This window comes from Molossus molossus, unplaced genomic scaffold, assembly GCF_014108415.1.
Source record: "Molossus molossus isolate mMolMol1 unplaced genomic scaffold, mMolMol1.p scaffold_m16_p_5, whole genome shotgun sequence".
NCBI lineage: Eukaryota > Metazoa > Chordata > Mammalia > Chiroptera > Molossidae > Molossus > Molossus molossus.
In genome coordinates, this window is record NW_023425388.1 from 65,899,767 (window position 1) to 65,917,562 (window position 17,796).

The following is a 17,796-nucleotide window of genomic DNA, read 5'->3' on the forward strand; positions in this document are numbered from 1 at the left end:
CCTGATTTTTTTTTTTTTTTTGGATATTCTTGATAAATAAAGAAATTAAAATAACAATTGTATTGGTTTCCTTTCCCCCCAAATAAAGTTATGAGAACATATTCACTTCATAAAAGTGGATTTGGGTTTCAGGAGCCTTAAAAGAGGACTGATACAATTTTGGAACTGCAGCTGGGAGAGAAAATTTACTCAGAAATAGAACAAGTTTATTTAAAAGTATGATGGATGACGGGACTGGTGTAGGAAGTGATAAGACGTCAGGGAGCATTCCTGTATTGAGAAGAGGTTAAACTAAATGACTCCTGAAGCCTGCAGGGGTCTTCTGAGACCGGAATGGCATCAGGTCAGGCTGGCTGAAGGTAAACTTGTATGAGAAGCCAAATAAACCTGGGCAGCTGGCACAGGGAGCGGGCCAGGTCTGGCTGGATAACTTTAATGGCTTTTACCTGATAGACATACATTATCCATAGGGATAAACATTTCCAAGTGGACTGTATGTTGGTGGTTAAGACCCTCTGTTCCAATCTGCCTCGGAGACACATGACCAGCACTTGCCTCCCACCACCCTGTCCCAGGGACTGTTATAGGCCTCATGCACTCCCCACTGCCCAGTAACACCATCTTCCGAAAGAGCTCATTATGGTTGATGACGTTTACACTTTCTTAATTTAATCTCATGTCTTGCTTCCCTAAAATTATAGCCAGGTCACCTTGATTGGATTTGGGATATTACTCAAATGCTAATCAAATATTAAAAGGCTTTCTCTGGTGCCTGGGCGGTGAGACTCAGTGGACTGAAAGTCGTCCCACGCACTGAGAGGTTACTGGTTTGATTCCTGGTCGGGGCACATGACCAGGATGCGGGCCCCATCTCTAGTAATGAGGCTTGCAGGAGGCAGCCAATCAATGTTTCTCTCTCATTGATGTTTCTATCTCTCTCCCCCTCTCCCTTTCTCTCTACCTAAAAAAAAAACTCAATAAAAATATATATTTTTAAAAGGCTATCTCTGGTTATGTTATTGTCACAGATTACCAATCTCATTAATCACAGTTTGATTATTCAATTTTCATTCTCAGAAGGGAATCATAACCCAATTTGAAGTGTACCTCGTCCACAACCACTTTTAAATAACTGGCTGGCCTCTGCCAACCTTCTACCATGTTCTGGGAGCGTTTTTCCTGCTATTACAGTATGCATGTGTTCAGGAAGTAAAAATAAAATAGCCTGAAAAGAGCATAATCCAGAAAAGTTTTCTATAATCAAAATTTAATATTACAAATTGTGCAAATTAGTACAAATAACTTTAATTAGCTTTAGCTCTGGAGCACCTGTGTTAAGTTCCCATCATTCCCTCTTGAATTGTTTCTGAAATAAGGGGAAGGACGAGAGGGAAAGAAGAAGAATATGAAAGAGTAGATGGATCTGATTCCCTCAGAGCCCTGGAGTAAGTCTGGATGGATGTGGGACATGAGGAGAGGAAACCCTGGGCTACTGCTGCTCAGGGCTGTTTCATGATGTCACCTAAGAAGCATCATTTTGCTGCTAGAATGATGGGGTCTTCCTGTCAATAGGAGTTAATTTTTTCAAATTACTTAACACTTATTTCTTATTGAAAGAGTAATATATGCACATGGCAAAAAAAAAAAAAAAAAAATCCAAATTGTATACAGTGGAAAAAATCTTCCTGTTAGAGAATGTGTACATTTATAAATTTGCCCATCATCTTTCAAAGAGGTTGCACTCAGTTACATTCACACTAAAATGAGCTGAGCATGTCTATTTCTCTACTACATTTTTGCAAGCATTGTGTCTTTAAAATTCTGAGCCTCTGATAGAGAAAAAATGGTAACTCATTGCTTTATGATTACTTTTTTCAATCCTCACCCGAGGATATGTGTTTATTGTTTTTAGAGAAAGAGGTAGAGAGAGAGAGAAACATCGATGTGAGAGAGAAGCAGCGATTGAATGCCTCCCGTATGCACCCCTAACAGGGATCCAGAGATCAAACCTACAAGCTAGAAATGTGCCCTAACCAGGAATCAAACCCACAACTTTTTGGTATATGGGATGATGCTTCAACTAAGCCAATTGGCCAGGGCTGTTGCTTTATTATTTATTTATTTTATTATTCCGTTTGTGAGATTGAGTATCTTTTCATGAATTACTGATACATATCCTTTTCTTTCATTCCCTTAACTCATTTTTCTATTGGTTGTTTGTCTTTTTCTTATTGGTTTGTAATAGTTCTATGACCTGTGAAAAGATATTTTATATATAAGAAATATACAGTTAATAAAGTTTAAGGAACTTATCTAAGGCCACACAACTAGCAAGGAACAGAGTCAGGATTCAAACCTGGGTCCCTCTCATACTCCTTCTACTTTGTCACACTCTTTCCCTTTATTTTAAATATCTTCACATTCACCCCTACATTCACTGCAGCATTATGCACTATAGCCAAGATATGGAAGCAACCCGAGTGTCCATCAATAGATGAATGGATAAAGGAGATGTGTTGCACACATACAAAGGAATATTAGTCATAAAAAAGAAGAATGAAATCTTACCATTTGCACCAACATAGATGGACCAAGAGGGTATTATGCTAAGTGAAATAAGTCAGTCAGAGAACAAAAGCCATATTATTTCACTTACATGTGGAATCTAAAGAACAAAATAAAGGAACAAACAAAACAGAAACAGACTCATGGATGCAGAGAACAGACTGAGGGTTGCCAGATAGGAGAGGTGTTGGGGGCTGTGTGTAAAAGGTGAATGGATTAAGAAGTACAATTGGTAGTTACAAAATAGTCAGGGGGATGTACAGTACAGCATGGGGAATATAAGCAATAATACTGTAATAACTATGTATGGTGCCAGGTGGCTGCTAGAATTATCAGGAGGATCACTTTGTAAATTATATGATTGTCTAACCACTATACTATACACCGGAAACTAATATAAAATAATACTGAATGTCAACTATAATTGGAAAAAAAGAAAAAGATCATTGCCCTGGCCTGTTTGGCTCAGTGAATAGAGCATCAGCCCGCAGACCAAAGAGTTGTGGGTTCCATTCCAGTTAAGGGCATGTACCTCGGTTGTGGCTCAGTCCCCAGCCCTGGTCGGGTTGTGTGGGAGGCAACCAATCAATGTGTCTCTCTCATATCAATGTTTCTCTCTCTCTCTCTCCCTCCCTCCCTCTCTCCCTCCCTTTCTATCTAAATATAAATGGAAAATAACCTTGGATGAGGATTTAAAAAAATAATAAAGATCACCACATCAATGTGAACCATTAATTCCTAATTGGTGTTCTGTATTATGTAATTGCTGATCACATATAAGTAAGTCATCAGTTCTTCCATTTAGTTCTAATAACCATCTGCACGTCTCGCTTCAGCTTCTTTTGAGTAGGTTTGTGAGCGCAGCTCAGGTCAGGCCTGTGACGTTCCCTGAAATGCGGTCCCCAGTCTAACCTTCTTTGCATTTCCAACATGTCCAGAGACTTTGTCTAGTAATGCCCAGAGAAGGCTTTTACAAATATAATAATTTCACAAGCATTTTTACGGATGTATCTTTCTCAGGTTCTCCTTTGTATCAGCACAGTGCCTATGTAACATTGTTACCAAACCCCCAAAATTCTGTCTTAGAGAAAACCTGCTCTGCTCCAAACTCCCCAGCAAGCTGTCACGGAAGCACCACATCAATATACAGAGTATGCAGTTCATAAGGCCTTTAATTATCTTTCATTTTGTACTGAAGATTTTTCAAATTTACTCAGAGAACTTAATGTGTGAGAGGCATAGGTCAAATAAAAGTCAATCTTATAAATAAAATAGGAGAAAGAAACAAGACTTCAATATAAGACCTATGATAGACAAAATTGGAGAGCTCCTATAATTTTAATCAACATCCAAGACACTGGTCCCATTACCATCTTACTTTTTTTAAAAATATTTTTTCTTTATTGATTTGAGAGAGAGAGGAAGGGAGAGGGAGAGAGAGATAGAAACATCGATGAGAGAGAACATTGACTGGCCACCTCCTGCACACCCCACTGGGGATTTGGCCCACAACTTGTGCATGTGCCCTGACTGGGAATCGAACCGGCAACCTCTTGATGCATGGGTTGATGCTCAACCACTGAGCCACACAGGCCAGGGTACCATCTTACTTTTTTTCTGTTTATGGCAGATTGGTGCTCAGGAAAAGAAGACTATCATCCACAGAGAAAACCAGGAGCTCCTGGTTCTTGGGCAGATGTGATTCAAGTCTCTAATAGTAGTCAGAAGTACAAGGATATTTTCTCCCCGCAAAAAAGAAAGGAAACATTGCAGGCTGGAGTTTGGGATCAGAAACAAACCCTGCGTTTAGCTTCAGTGTGTTTCTGAAGGTTACACAGGAAAGACCAGTTGTGAAAAACAAATTCTCCTCGTTCCGCCTAAGACCAGTTGCCTTCAAATAACTCATTCACCTCGGGCAGCTCTCCTTTGCTTGAAAGGCAAAATCCTGATTTTCTCATTCATTAATTTAACAATATTGTTTGGGGAACAATTAAAGAAGCTAGAAGAGAAAAGAGAGAGAAGGGAGACAGAAACAGCACTGCTGCGTCTGTTAGGTCTATGGGAATGAGACACTAGAAAGTGAGGCTGATGTCATCAGTCAGCAAAGCCCACAACACCCCAGCGTACCCTGCAAGGAACTCATCCCAGGCCAATGAACTACTGCAGAGTCTGCTCATTAGCTTGCAAACCCACAGGGCGAAAAGGGAGGCGGATGCTTCTGACTTTTCCTGAGGAAAGGAATAAAGAGGTCCTGCATTTCCATTTCAAATTTCCAAGTTATTTTGCATCTCTGAGGCCATGATGAAAAGACCCAGGAATTAACAGCTAACAACACCTGTTCCAAGAGCCTACTATGTGTCAGGAGCCAAAAGAGAAAGATAGGGCAATGTGGTTCCTGTTCGGGAGGGATTCACAGTCTTGTGAGAAGATGAATTTCAGCAGTGCAACAATTTTGCAAATACAGTGTGTCTGGGGTGCTATGCAGAGAGTGTTTTTCCAGGGCAGTCTCACTGCACTCCTCCAGAGGTGCCAGTCACACCAGAGCCTATGCAAATGGAGCGTCCTTGAACTGTAACATGCACAACCTGCGCTACTAAATGTGGCTGTCTTGCATCTCTTTCTCTAGCTTCCATGTCATCACCCACAAGAGTCCAAACGGAGTCCCAGAGTTCCACGTGCTCAGGATAAGTCAGCTCCACCCTGGCCTTCACAACTCCATCAGAGAGAGAAGAGAGGACTTCAGAACTCCAAGTGCTCCTGGAGACACCCTCACCCTCTTTCCCCTCACATTGATAACTTTGACATCAGGGTCTGCCTTGACACCACCACATCTAATCTCATCATGTCCTTTTCCCTGTTCACGTTCTAGGGCTGCAGGAAGCCCTAGAACCCCAGTGTATCCTTCATCCCATGGACTCCGAGCCCCATATGGCTCTGTACCCTCTCTTTTCTGACCCCATTTCCAACCCATTCCCAGCTTTCTGGAATCCTTTCCGAAGTCCCTCTGGAACTTGCTATCAATCATTAGCAAACACCTTCCAGTTTCAACTTTTCCTGTTAATATTTTCCTCTCCTTCTTGCTCTGATTGAAATCTGGCTCTCTTCTGGGGACACTCCTTCCCTTCCAGCTCGTTCAAGTGGTGCTGGTTTTCTTTCCAACATTCTTCATACATTTGGGGTAGGTGAATTTCTTACTTCTCATTACAGCTACCTTCTTACCTTCCTCTCTACAAACCACTGTATTACAATTCCACATCATTAAACTTTTCCATCTGCTACCCCTCCATGTTAGTCTTCTCTTATCCCTACCACCATGCCTTTATTTTAGCTGCTGTCTCTGTCAAGCTGTACAACAGTACTTCTGCCATAATTCTTGATGTCACTATCTCATATATGATCCATCCACTGATCACCCTTGGATTTTTCTTCCAAGGATCTTGTTTTCCATCTTATCTTAGCCACCCTCCCCATGGTCAGAACTTAGATTTTGTCATCAGCAGTAACTACAACCACCTCCATTATCTCAATGTCAGGCATTGACTCTCCAACCCTCCATCTCACTATCTCTAGCACCCAACTTCAAGAAGCTTTTGGACCTAAAACCAAATAATCCTACCACTTTTTCACTGTCCCTCCTTCCCTTTGCATTCTTCATCCTTCCTAACCCAGCTGAGATCCCAAGATTGAGTCTTCTCTTCTCTTTCTACCATGCATCTGTCTTCCTTTGTTATACATGCATGGCGAAACCCCCACATCTGGTTAACCCGACTCTCCTCTCATTCTCTGTCCACGCACAAGCAGCTGAATGTGGCTGGAGAAAAACACACAATCATGCTGAGGGATCTTACTTTAAATTCATGACCACGAATCTCAAAAGTGCCTTAAGTACTGCCCAGGAAGCCTTTACGTGTCTTTAGTTATTCTCGCCTGCTCTTCTGGGTGACTATTTCATCCTTTCTCTTAAGTCTTCCACATCACCATCCCTAACCTCACACTCAGCCAAAAACTTGCCTCCTATTTCAATAAGAAAATTAGAAGCAAGCAGAAAAGAATTTCCACAAGCACCCACTACCACTACTCACCTTTCTGCATCTGAGCCCACATACTCTGTGTAACTCCCTTTCACATAATCTTACCAAGGTAAACCCTTCTGCCTGCACATTAGACCCTATCCCCTCTGCCTCCTGAGAGACATTACTCAGTAATTTCCCCCTCTCCTCCTACATCATCTTTACGCTCTCCATTTGCTCATGATCAGCATACAAATACTAATAATTTCTCCCATCTAAATAAAAGGAAAAAAAGAAAAACAAGACCCTAAAACTTTCTCAGTTAATAAACATTGCTCTACTGCTCCCCTTTGAAAAAACTGTCCTCTATGTTAACTGTCTAGTGATCTATTTAAAGACTTCAAGAGTAGTCTATGTTCCTCCCATCAAATGACCTATTCTCATTCATCTTATTTGACCCATCAGCAGTTTTTGACACTGGTCACCACAACTTCCTCCCTGAAGCATTTTCTTCATTTGGCTTTCAGGTCATGACACTTTCTAGTTTCCCTTCCACTTTACTGTCCACTCCTTCTCATTCTCCTTTCCTGGTTTCTCTTCATTGCCCTGACCTACAAATGCTGGAGAGTCCCAGGCCTGTGTCTGAACTCTACTCTTCTCCATTTATGACTACTCCCTTGGTGAGTCCATATAGTCTCATAATTCAAAACTATCTAGAGGTTGACAACTTCCATATTTATGTTTCAAGCCTAGGCTTCTCTTCGAAACTCCAATTTCATATCCAACCATCTACTCTACATTGCCCCTCAAATATCTGAAATGGGTATCACTAACTTAACACATCCCAAACAAAATACCAGGACTTTCTGATCAGAATAAAATGGTGACTCCATTCTTCCAGGTGCTTAGGGCAAAAACCTTAGTCATCATTGATCATCTCTTTCCTTCACATCTAATCTGTCAGCAAATCCACTTGCTCTACTTTAAAAAACATATACACATACTACCACCTTGGACCAAGTCATCTTTTCTTACCTGGGTTACTACAACAATATCTCAACTGGTCACCCTGTTCCCACACCTGGCCTCTCTTGGGTCTTTTCTCAAAATTAGCCAGAAAGATACTTTTAAAATATAAGTCAGATCATCTCACCCCTCTGTTCAAAACCCTCTAATAACTTTGCATCTCTTCCCATAGCATGAGCAAAAGCCAAACCCTTATAATGGCTTATAAGCACCATGCAATTCAGCCTCCTATTATCTTTCTGATATTATCTCTTAAACTCTCCCAAACATGCTTTTTTAAAATTTATCTTTATTGTTGCAAGTATTACAGATGTTCTTCCTTTTTTCTTCCATTGACACTCTCCTCCCTGCTTCCCACCCAACCCTCCACCCCAACCTTCACCACATTTGTTCTCTGTGTTCATTAGTTGTGCATATATGCTTATAAATTCTTTGATTAATCTCTTCCCACCCTCCCATCCCCTTCCCCCTGAGGTTTGTCAGGCTGTTCCCTACTCCCATGTCTCTAGATCTATTTTGATCATCAGCTTATTTTGTTCATTATACTCCGTAAGTAAGTGAGATCACTGAAAGGGTTAATAACACTTTAAAGGGTAAAGGCAAAAGCTTGCAAAAGGCAGAAACCGTGAAAAATGTGTTGCTTGCATGACCTTTGCTCAGCCTTCTGCTGAGTACAAATTATCAGATATTCCCCAAGACAATGAATCACCCAGCAGATGCAGGATGTGATACCAGATCAGTCCAACTGCCAAGTGGACAATGGGCTAGGCAGAGTAAGTCAGCAGGAATTTCTAGAAGCTAGAAGCAGAATATATAACCTACATCCCAACTGTTATTCGAGGCTGATTCCTTTTGTGGGTTCAGCCCACCTGCACTCCGGCACATGCAATTAAATCATGTTGTTCTACATTGGCCTTGCGTTGTGGATGTGATCTCCTGTTGACTCAGACCTTTTAATCATGTGATACTTGTCTTTCTCTGATTAGCTTATTTTGCTTAGCATAACATTTTCCAATACCCTCCATGTCATCTCAAAGGGTAAGAGATCTCTCTTTCTTACAGCTGCACAGTATTCCACTGTGTAAATGTACCCCAGCTTTTTTATCCACTCATCTACTGATGGGCACTTGGTCTGTTTCCAGATCTTAGCTATTGTAAATAGTGCTGCTATGAACATAGGGGTGCATATATCCTTCCTGATTAGTGTTTCTTACTATATATTCCTACAAGTGGGATCATTGAGTCAAATAACAGATCCATTTTTAATTTTTTGAGGAAACATCATATTGTTTTCCATAGTGGCTGCACCAGTCTGCATTCCCACCAGCAGTATTCTAGGGTACCCTTTTCTCCACATTCTCATCAGTATTTGTTGTTTGGTGATTTGTTGATGGCAGCCATTCTGGCAGGTGTGAGGTGATACCTTATAGTCATTTTAATTTGCATATCTCTGATGATTAGTGACATGGAACATTTTTTCATATGTCTCTTGACCATTTGTATGTCCTGTTTGGAGATCTGTCTATTAAGGACCTCTGCCCATTTTTAATTGGATTGTTTGTCTTCTTTTTGTTGAGCTGTATAAGTACTGTTTATATTTTGGATATTAATCCCTTATCCAATGTATCATTGGCAAATATGTTCTCTCAAAGAGTAGGTTTCCTTTTCATTTTGATGCTGGGTTTTTTGTTTTTTTGTGGGTTTTTTTTTTTTTTTTTTTTTGCTGTGCAGAAGCTTTTTAGTTTGATGTAGTCCCATTTATTAATTTTTCCCTTTGTTTCTCTTGCCCTAGGCAATGTATTGGTGAAAATTATGCTATATGTGATGTCTGAGATTTTGTTGCCTACATTTTCTTCTAGTATTTTTATGATTTCATGGGTTACATTTAAGTCTTTTATCCATTTTGAGTTTATTCTTGTGTATGGTGTAAGTTGGTAGTTTAGTTTCATTTTTTGCATATAGTTGTCCAATTTTCCCAACACCATTTATTTATTTATTTTTTTTTGAAAATGTTATTTATTTATTTATTTTTTTGTTACAGATATTTTACCTTTTTACCCCATTGGCACCCCCCACCCCTCCCCCCCTCCACCCTGTCCCCGGCTTAGTTGTCCATGTCCATTAGTCATGCATACATGCATATAAGTTCTGTGGTTTATCTCTTCCCACCCCCCCCCCAAACCCCATCCCCTCTTCTGAGGGATGTCAGTCTGTGCCCCACTTCCATGTGTCTGGGTCTACTGTATTCCTCAGACTGTTATGTTCATTATATTCCGTATATAAGTGAGATCATGGCAACACCATTTATTGAAGAGACTGTCTTTTCTCCATTGTATGCTCTTGTCTCCTTTGTCGAATATTAATTGCACATAATGTTGTGGGTTGATTTCTGGGTTTTCTGTTCTGTCCCACTGATCTATATGCCTGTTCTTATGCTGGTACCAGGCTGTTTTGATTATGATGGCTTTGTAGTATAACTTGATATCTGTTCTTTTTTTTTTTTTTTCAAGATTGCTGTGGCTATTAAGGGTCTTTTTTTGTTCATATAAACTTTTGGATTATTTGTTTTAGATCTGTGAAATATGCCATTGGTACTTTAATAGGGATTGCGTTGAATCTGTAGATTGCTTTAGGTGGTATGGACATTTTAATGATGTTGCTTTTTCTGATCCGTTAATATGGTATATGTTCCTACTTTTTTATATCTTCCTCTGTTTCTTTTTTCAATGTCCTGTAGTTTTCTCAGAACATGTCTTTTACTTCTTTGGTTAAGTTTATTCCTAGATATCTAAATTTTTTTTGTTGCGATGGTAAATGGGGTTGTTTTTTTAGTTTCCTTTTCTGAGTGTTCATTATTGGTGTATAAGAATGCTATCAATTTCTTGATGTTAATTTTGTATCCTACTACTCTGCCAAATTCATTTATTAAATCTAGCAATTTTTTTTCTTTATTGATTTTAGAGAGAGAGAAAGGAAGAAGGAAAGAGAGATGGAAATATTGATGAGAGAGAACACTGATTGGCAGCCTCCTACATGTCCCCCACTGGGGATTGGGCCCACAACCTGGGCTTGTGACCCACCTGGGAATCGAACCAGTGACCTCTTGGTGTATGGGTCGACGCTCAACCACTGAGCCACACTGGTTGGGCAATCTAGTAATTTTTCAATGGCGTCTTTAGGGTTTTCTATATACAATATCATGTCATCTGTAAATAATAACAGTTTTACTTCCTCTTTTCCAATTTGAATACCTTTTATTTTTTCTTCTTGTCTTATAGCTGTGGCTAAGACTTCCAGTACTATGTTGAAGAAGAATGGCTAAAGTGGGCATCCCTGTTTTGTTCCTGTTCTTAAGGGAAATGTTTTTAGTTTTTGTCCATGGAGGACACACTAAATATTTTAAAAATCTGTTTATTTACTGTCTGTTTCTCCCTACTATCATCATGTAAGCTCCATGAGAGTAGGAATTTATTTTACTCCTTGTTGTACCCCAATGCCTAAAAAAAATCTGGCATAGAGTTGTAGCCCAACAAATATTTTATGAATGAATGAACTACTGAACAAATGGAAATGAGAGTAAGTTAAGAAGGGCTTAAAGTCTGAGCCGAATCTTGAAGAATGAGCAGGAGTCCATTAGGCAATCCAAGAAAAGAAAGGCATCCAAGCATTGGAAGAGTCTCTAAAAAGGCTTGACAAAATGAAAAAATAAATAGAATCTAGAGACTACAGGAGTTGGTAAGCTGAGAACAATGAGCAATACCCATGTGTTGAAAAGCAGAGAGCTATGAGGCTAGAAAAACAGGCATATGTTAAATCTCAAAGGGCCTTATATACATACACCCATGAAAGGAGGTGAATAAAAGTAAAATATATGGGCCTGTTAGGCATTTCCAGGATCTTTTTTAGGTGTTGAAATTTAGCAGGACATAAAACACGAATTTCCTTAAACACATCTCATTAATAACTTATCCTAGTGTCTCAGAGAGAGTCTGTGGCCCACTAAACTGGTCAAAGACCTCTGATTATTGGAAAAGGCTTAATAGTCTGCAGAGTAAGTAACCCCACTCTTCTTTCCTTTAAAGGAAAAATAAGATTTAAATCTCTGAGTCTGTCTAGTTAGCCCTATTTTACTGGAATGGGACAAGGAGTCAGGAACTCTGCTTTCCTCACCTGCTGCTCATGGCTTTGAGCAGATGGCACCCCACCCTCATAGGGAGGGACAGGCCAGAGTTTCTCTGGGTGTCTTCACCCCCTCCCGCAAGAGTCAATACCCTATATCAGTGGTGTTTGAATTTGAGAGTGAGTCAAAATCACCTGGAGGCCTTCTTAAACACAAACTGTTAGGCTTACCCAGAATTTTTGACTCAGTACATCTTGAGTGGGGCCCAAAAGTCTGCCTTTCCAGCAAGCTCCCAGGTAGTGCCAATGTTGCTGGTCTGGAGGTACTGCTTAGAGAATCACTACTCTCCTCAATGCTCACACTTCACATTTTCAAAGGTTATTAAAATGGCATAAAATTAGAACTCAAAAACAGAATAAAATTTAGGAAATAAAAAATATGTGAAAAGTAAACAACACAATTCTAAATAATGGGCAAAAGAAGAAATGTCAAGGGAAATTAGAAAATACTTTGAGATGAATGAAAATGAAACCATAACATAACAAAACTTATGGGATGCAACTAAATCAGCACTCAGAAGAAAATTCATTGCTATAAATGCCTATATTAAAAAAAAAAGGTTTCCACCTGTCCTCTGCCATCATGGGTTGCATGCTTGTTCCTGGGAAAGGCCTTTCTCAGTCAGCTCTGCCCTACCACCGCAGTGTCCAGACCTGGCTAAAGTTGACATCTGACCATGTGAAGGAACAGATCTACAAATGGCCAAGAAGAGTCTGACTCTCTCACAAATTGGTGCATTCCTAAGAGACTCACATGGCATTGCACAAGTACATTTTGTGACAGGCAATAAAATCTTGAGAATTGTCGAGTCCAAAGAACTTGCTCCTGATCTCCCTGAGGATCTCTACAATTTAATTAAGAAAGCTGTTGCTGTTTGAAAGCATCTTGAGAGGAACAGAAAAGATAGGATACTAGGTTCCTTCAGATTCTGACCAGGAGCCATATTTGTCGGTTGGCTCTATGTTATAAGACCAAACGAGTTTTCCCCCATCCCCAATTGGAAATACAAGTCATCCACAGCCTCTGCCCTGGTTGCATAAAATGTCTATGTACTCAAGCAATAAAATCATTGTTTCACTAGAAAAAAAAAATCTCAAATCAATAACCTAACCTTGTACCTTAAGTTACTAGAAAAACAAAATCCAACTAAACCTAAAGCAAGCAGAAAGAAGGAAATAATGAAGACTAGAGTTGAAGTAAAAGAAGTAGAGAATAGGAAGACAATAGATAAAATAAACAAAACCAAAAGTTGAAGAATTAAAACCAATCCTTCATATATTCTTCCAAAAAATTACAAGATAAGGGAATACATTTCAACTTAATCCCTGAGACCAATAATATCCTGATACCAAAGAAAGAGAAAGCTACAGACCAATATCTCTTATCAACAGAGATACAAAAATCCTCAAAAAAATATCTGCAAACAGAATCCAGAAATATATAAAAAGAATTATGTACCATGAATAAATGTGATATATTTCAGGAATATATAAGGTCAGTTCAATATACAATCAGTGTAATATACTATATTAATAAAGGACAAAAACTGCATGATTTGCCCTGGCCAGTTTGGCTCAGCGGTTAGAGCGTCGGCCTGCGGTCCGGAGAGACCCGGGTTCGGTTCCCGCTAAGGGCACGTACTTTGGTTGCAGTTTGTCCCCGGCCCTGGTTGGTCGTGCGGGTGGCAGCCACTCGATGTGTCCCTTCACGTCGATGTTTCTCTCTCTCTCTCCCTTCCTCTCTCTCCCTCCCACTCTATCTGTACAAAAAATGGAAAAATATCCTCGGGTGAGGATAAAAAAAAAAAAAAAAAAAACTGCATGATTATCTCAATTGATTAAAAAGAGCTTTTGGCAAAACCCTAAATTCATTTGTGATAATAATAATAAAAAAAAAAAAAACACTCAGCAAACTAGCAATAGAAGAAAATATTTTCAACCTAATAAATCCATCTACAATAAACTCAGAGCTAACTTCATACTTAACAATGAAAGGCAAAATGCTTTGACCTTAAGATCAGGAACAAAACAAGAATGTTCACCCTCACTATTTCTATTTAGCATTGTACTGGAGGTTCTAGTCAGGGCAGTTAATTGTGAAAATGAAATATAAGTAATTGAGACTGGAAAGGAAGACATAAAACTGTCTCTATTCATAGATAACATTATCTTATATATGGAAAATACTAAGGAATCCACAAAAACCCTATTATAACTAATAAATTCAACAAGTTTGCAAGATACAAATACAATGTACAAAAATAAATTGTATTTCTTTATACTAGCAAAAAACATTTAAAAAATACAATTAAGAAAACACTTGTATCTACAAAGCATAAAAATAATGAAGTACTTAGGAATAAATTTAATAAAATAAGTAGAAGCCATATACATTGAAACCTACAAAACATGATTGAAAGAAATTAAAGAAGACCTAAATAAATGGAAAGACATCCATGTCCATAGACTGGAAGAAAATATTGTTAAGATGGTAGTACTTCCAAAATTGATCTATAGCCCTGGCCGGTTTGGCTCAGCGGTTAGAGCGCCAGCCTGCGGTCCTGAGAGACCCGGGTTCGGTTCCCGCTAAGGGCATGTACCTTGGTTGCAGTTTGTCCCCGGCTCTGGTCAGTCGTGCGGGTGGCAGCCACTCGATGTGTCCCTTCACATCGATGTTTCTCTCTCTCTCTCTCTCTGTTCCTCTCTCTCCCTCCCACTCTACCTGAACAAAGAAAAAATGGAAAAATGTCCTCGGGTGAGGATAAAAAAACAAACAAACAAACAAAAATTGATCTATAAATTCAACACATTCTGTATCAAAATTCCAGGTACCTTTTTGCAGAAATTGGTAAGCTGATCCTAAAATTCATAGGGAAATATCAAAACAAAAATGCCAAAACAATCCTCAAAAAGAATAAAGTTGGAGGATCCACACTTCCCTGTATCAAAACTTACTAAAAAGCTATAGTAATCAAGACAACTAAAATCATAAAACACTTAGAAGAAAACATAAGAGTAAATCTTTGTGATCTTGGAATAGGCAAATAAAAATCTTTTCTGCTTCAAAAGACATCATCAAGAAGTGAAAAGAGCCCTGGCCAGTTTGGCTCAGCAGTAGAGCGTTGGCCTGCGGACCAGTGAGTCTTGGGTTTGATTCTGGCCAAGGGCACGTACCTTGGTTGCAGTTCATCCCCAGTCATTCAGGAGGCAACCAGTGGATGTGTCCCTCTCACATCGATGTTTCTCTCTCTCTCCCTTTCTCACTCTCTCTCCCTCCCACTCCATCTAAAGATAAATAGAAAAAGTATATATCCTTGAATGAGGATTAACAATAAATAAATAACATTCAAAAAAAAAAAAAAGAAGTGAAAAGAGCCCTGGCCAGTTTCGCTCAGTGGTTAGAGCACCAGTCCATGCACCAAAGTTCACAGGTTAGATTCCTGGCAAAGGGCACATACCTGGGTTGCAGATTTGATCCCTGGCCCAAACCAGGGCTGCATGCAGGAGATAACCAATTGATGTGTCTCTCTCACATTGATATCTCTTTCTCTCTCCCTCCCTCCCTTCCTTCCACTCTAAAAAATCAAAGAAAAAAATATCCTCAAGAAAGGATTAACAAAAATAAAAATAAAATAAAGAAGTGAAAGATAACCAACAGAAGGGGAGAAAGTATTTGCAAATCATATATTAGATAAGGGCCTGGTATCAGAAATACATAAATAAGTCTTAAAACTCAAGCCCTGGCCGGTTTGGCTCAGCGGTTAGAGCGCCGGCCTGCGGTCCAGAGAGACCTGGGTTCAGTTCCCACTAAGGGCACGAACCTCGGTTGCAGTTTGTCCCCGGCCCTGGTTGGTCGTGCAGGTGGCAGCCACTCGATGTGTCCCTTCACATCGATGTTTCTCTCTCTCTCTGTTCCTCTCTCTCCCTCCCGCTCCATCTGAACAAAAAATGGAAAAATGTCCTCGGGTGAGGAAAAAAAAAACAAAACTCAATAATAAAGAAAGAAGTAGCCCATTTTAAAAATGGGAGAATGATTTAAATGAATATTTCTCCAAAGAAAATACACAAATCACCAATAAACATGTAGAAAAATGCTCTACATCATTAGCCATCAGGGAAATGCAAATCAAAATTACATGAGACCCTGTTCATACCCACTAGAATGACTAAAATAAAAAAAGGCCGATAATAATGAGTGCTTACAAGGATGTTGAGAAATGAAACATACACTCTTGGTGGGAATGTACAATGGTAGAGCCACTTTGTAAAACAGTCTGTTAATTCCTCAAAAAGTTAAAAAAAAAAAAAGAAGAATTATCACATAACCTAGCAATTCTCCTCCTAAGTATATATCCAAGAAAACTAAAGACACGTCCACACATGCTTTATGCCAATATTCATAGCAGCACCATTCACCATAACCAAAAAGTGAAAATAACCCAAATTTCCATTAAATGATGAATGGATAAAATGTGGTATATCCAAACAGTGGAATTATTCAGCAATAAAAATAAATGAAGTGCTGATACATGCTACAACATAATGAATCTTGAAAATATTATAATTCTAAGTAAAATGAGCCATTTACCATATATTATATGATTCTATTTATATGAAAGGTTCAAATAGGCAAATCTACATTGCCCAGAAAGTAGCTTAGTGTTTGCCTAGGATTGAGAGAATAATGGGAAGAATGGAGAGTGCGTGCTAATGGATATAGGATTTCTTTTCAGGGCAATAAATATGTTCTAAAATTAAATTGTGATATTGGTTGCATAACTCTGTGAACACACTAAAACAACTGATTTGCACACTTTAAATGTATGAATTTTATGGTATGTGAATTATACTTCATAAAGGTGTTTAAAAAGATTTTTAAAGTATAGCTCTTTTGTACTATAAAAATAATGCATATTAATTATAGAATGTTACATAAGATGGACAAGTAAAAAAAGAAAATAAAAAATTGCCTTAATCCAATCAGGCAAAAGTAACCAGCAATTATCATTAATAATAATAGTTATTAATATATGCACACAGTTAAACAACTTGGGCTTATACTACACATACAAGCTTACATCTTGCTTTTTAAATTTAGCATTATATTGTGAGCCTTCTCCCATGTCATTAAAAATTTTAGTGAATAATTTTAATGGTTGTATAATATTCACGGCTAGTTACTGGAAGATCCAGTATTGCAAAAGTGTCTTGAATGCTTTGATTAACTGCCATGCCCACATTTACCAAACCTGAAATGAGGCCAATCAACCTTTGCATGAAGTCAGACTCCCTTAACACTTCTCATGTAGAGGTTGTACAACCTTGGACAACTATCTCACCTCTCTGGACTTCTGTTTCCTCACTCCTCATGCTGTGGTTAGTAGAAGATAATGGCTAAAGTCCCTGCCAGATTGAACCCTCCAAGGAGGCCTTGCTAAGGATCTAAGTCAGGGATACAGGAAAGTAGAAGGAATTAGCTTATGGTGCAAGTTTAATCATCACCATCACCATCACCTTCCTCCTCAAAGGAGAGGCAGGTGGGGCCACCTGTGGCAGCATACATCGATGACTCTGCCTGAGGCTCCGGATGCTATAACACAAGGACTTTACTGCCCCTGAGTCAACTATGTTATAGTGGAAAGTACACTCGCTTTGTTAACATTTAGACTTGGGTTCAAATCCTTAGGTCTAATACTTTCAGCTGTGTAGCCTTTGGAAATTTACCTTCTCTTCCTGTTTCCTTCTCTGCTAAATGGAATAATAATATCTACCTCAGAGATCACTGTGGGATTAAATGCGGTATGTGAAGGTACTTAGGTTCACCCTAGCGCACCATATATATTCGATAAATACATGTTCCTTTTCTTATATGCTTTTCAAGTCCTTGACTCCTTCCTTGAGGAATGCAGAAACAGTTTGGATATAACAGAACCAATGTACACAAATTATCCATCACATTTTTTCTCAAAGACTCTATCAAGGAACTACAGGGTTCCCCAAAATGTAGCAAGAAGCA

General features: G+C 39.0%; 1 pseudogene; it reads left to right on the forward strand.

Moving 5' to 3' along the window:
* Positions 1-12,363: 12,363 nt before the first annotated feature.
* Positions 12,364-12,821, forward strand: LOC118617515 (annotated as a pseudogene).
* The last annotated feature ends 4,975 nt before the right edge of the window (positions 12,822-17,796 follow it).